This window comes from Phalaenopsis equestris, unplaced genomic scaffold, assembly GCF_001263595.1.
Source record: "Phalaenopsis equestris unplaced genomic scaffold, ASM126359v1 Scaffold235896, whole genome shotgun sequence".
Classification (NCBI taxonomy): domain Eukaryota; kingdom Viridiplantae; phylum Streptophyta; class Magnoliopsida; order Asparagales; family Orchidaceae; genus Phalaenopsis; species Phalaenopsis equestris.
This window is the reverse complement of record NW_018253749.1, coordinates 152,651-155,415: the sequence shown is the minus strand read 5'-3', so window position 1 is coordinate 155,415 and position 2,765 is coordinate 152,651.

The window sequence follows — 2,765 nt, the reverse complement described above, 5'->3', positions numbered from 1 at the left end:
GGAATCTCTCAGTTGGGTCTAAAGGCTTCCAAGGTAGAAGTACCTTTTCCCAATTTTTGTAGTACACTTGGAACTGACTGCAAAGTGAGAAAATTGTGGAAGGGTGTCCAAGCCCATAAGTTGGTCCATGAACGATCAGGCCTAATACCGACTTCACAATTATGGATCCAATATCGATCGGCAGTCCCCTTTGGATGCAATAATTCAAAATAGCACTTTCTTTAGAAATTTTATTGATCTTCATTGTCGGTAACAGTTTCGCAGAAATGAAAAAGTGCAAGTGTTTTGAAACGGGATTTAGGAGTGTCACAGAAAAACTAACATACCCATTTTCTCTCATTTCTCAGTCGTCAGTTAAATATTGGTAAATTTCATTCATCTGGTCTCTTGTCGTGACAAAGTTGGAATAGTGGCAGATAGGAATGTTCTCGATCATGTGTAATTCATTGATCCGTGCAGGAGTGAAAGTGATCCATCTACCTCGCACATGAACAACTCCCTGGTTGATTTCATGGAAATTTGCATAAAACTCCTTTACCATAGGAACAACCACGGCGGCAGTACTATAGTACAGCACTTCCCATCTTTGCTGCACTATCATCTCTTCAATTGCCGTAGTGGGATTATTCAATCCTTAATTTACGAATCCTCATTCCTTGATCAATCTTTTCTTCGTAATTAATTTGTTGAAGATTTGTTGCGCTTCCGCACTAATAAACTTTCGCCGATTGAACACTCGAATTATGGGAGTATCAGGGGAATTGGACACCATAAGAATGAAATTGGTAGAGTTTCCATTCATTTTTGGGGGAAATATGATCTTAGGAATTGAATTTGGAAGTTTAAAAGGGTAACTCCCGCCAAAAAATTGCCAAAAACCACCATTCAAACTCCAGAAACCGCCATCTCGTCGGTCTCGCCGTCGGCGGCGTTGAGGGCGCCGTCGGCGAGCCTTTGTATTTATTTTGCTTGGACTCTCGAGAAAAACCCATCGTCAGCCGCATCGAAGGCGTCATTTGCGCCCAAGGCAAAAATTGGACAGTTTCGTTCTGGTCCGAATGCGTTCCAATTTTTCTTTATGGATCCAATTTTTATGATGATTCAAGGGCAAATAATAGTAGAGCTTAATACTACCACAAACTAATGATAATTTTAAATAAAAACTACTATAATCACAATAAAAGTAAAGATAACTATGGGTTGCCTCCTATAAAGCACTTAGTTTAATGTCGATAGCCCAACCTATTCAAGTATTATTCAGGTTGACTAATCATTAAAACCTCTTTAAAATTTGGTCTTTTACCCTCAAAATATGGTTTTAATCTGTGTCCATTTACTTTAAATCTATTTTCAGTCTTCTGATCTTCAACTTCAATAGCTCCTTAAGTATAAACTTGAGTCATAGTAAAGGGTCCTAACCAACAAGACTTCAATTTCCTAGGGAATAATTTCAGCCTTGTGTTGTAAAGCAAAACTTCTTGTCTTGGTTCAAAGTTCTTCTGGTTAATCTTCTGATCATGCCATGACTTTAGTTTTTCCTTATAAATTTTGTCGTTATTATAAGACTCATTTCTTAATTCTTTCAATTCATTTAATTGTAACAATCTCTTCTTACCAGCATCTTTCAAACTATAATTGAATTCTTTAATCGCCTAGTATTCTTTATGTTCCAATTCTACTCGTAAGTGACAAGTATTTCCAAAAATCAGTCTATAAGGGCTCATTCTAATAGGAGTTTTACAAGCAATCCTGTAAGCCCATAATGAATTTTAAGGGTGGGTCTTTGGGTAGTTTTGAGTTGAGGGCGTTGTCGGCGCCCATGCCAGCGCCGTCGGCTCTAGTGGCAAAAAAAATCACTTATTTGATTTTCTCAATTTTCAATTTCCTTTTAATTTACTCAAAAGTCCAATTGGTCTTTTTGAACACTAATTTCCATCTTAAAATAATTCAATCTTTTCAAGTATTTGTTTAATCTCTTTATTAGAAAATTCAGCTAACCCACTGGTTTGAGGATGATAGGTAGTAGAAATTCTATGAATAATATTAAACTTTTCTGCCAATCTCTGAATGTATCTATTCCTAAAATGGGATCCTCCGTCAGTGATAATCATTCTAGGCATTCCGTATCTAGTGAAAATATTTTTCATTAAAAAGCTTGAAACACTTTTAGCATCACAACGAGGTAAAGCTTGTGCTTCAATCCACTTAAAAACGTAGTATACTTCAATTAATATATATAAGTTCCTAAATGAAGGAATAAATGGTCCCATAAAATCTAATCCCCAAACATCAAAGATCTCAATTTCTAACATGAAATTCAGAGACATTTCATTTTTTCTAGATATACTGCCTATTCGTTAACATCGATCACAAGTTTTTATGTATCTATAAACATCTCTAAAGACATTAGGCCAATAAAATCCAGCTTGTAAAATTTTAGAAGTTGTTTTATCAATCCCAAAATGTCCTCCAAGCTCAGAATCATGACATTTCTGAATGATCAGCTCAGTTTCTTCATAAGGTACACATCTTCTCATAATCAAATCCTTACATCGTTTATATATATAAGGCTCATTCTAAAAATATGCTTTTGCATCATGAATGAATTTCCTTTGTTGTTGTTGTTGTTGCATAGGTGGCAAAATATCAGTTACAATATAGTTAAAAATATCGACATATCATGGTATTTTCCACTCATTAAAATTATAAAGTTGTTCATCAGGAAAACTGTCTGTAAATTCATTATCGGTGTCAGATAATTCATG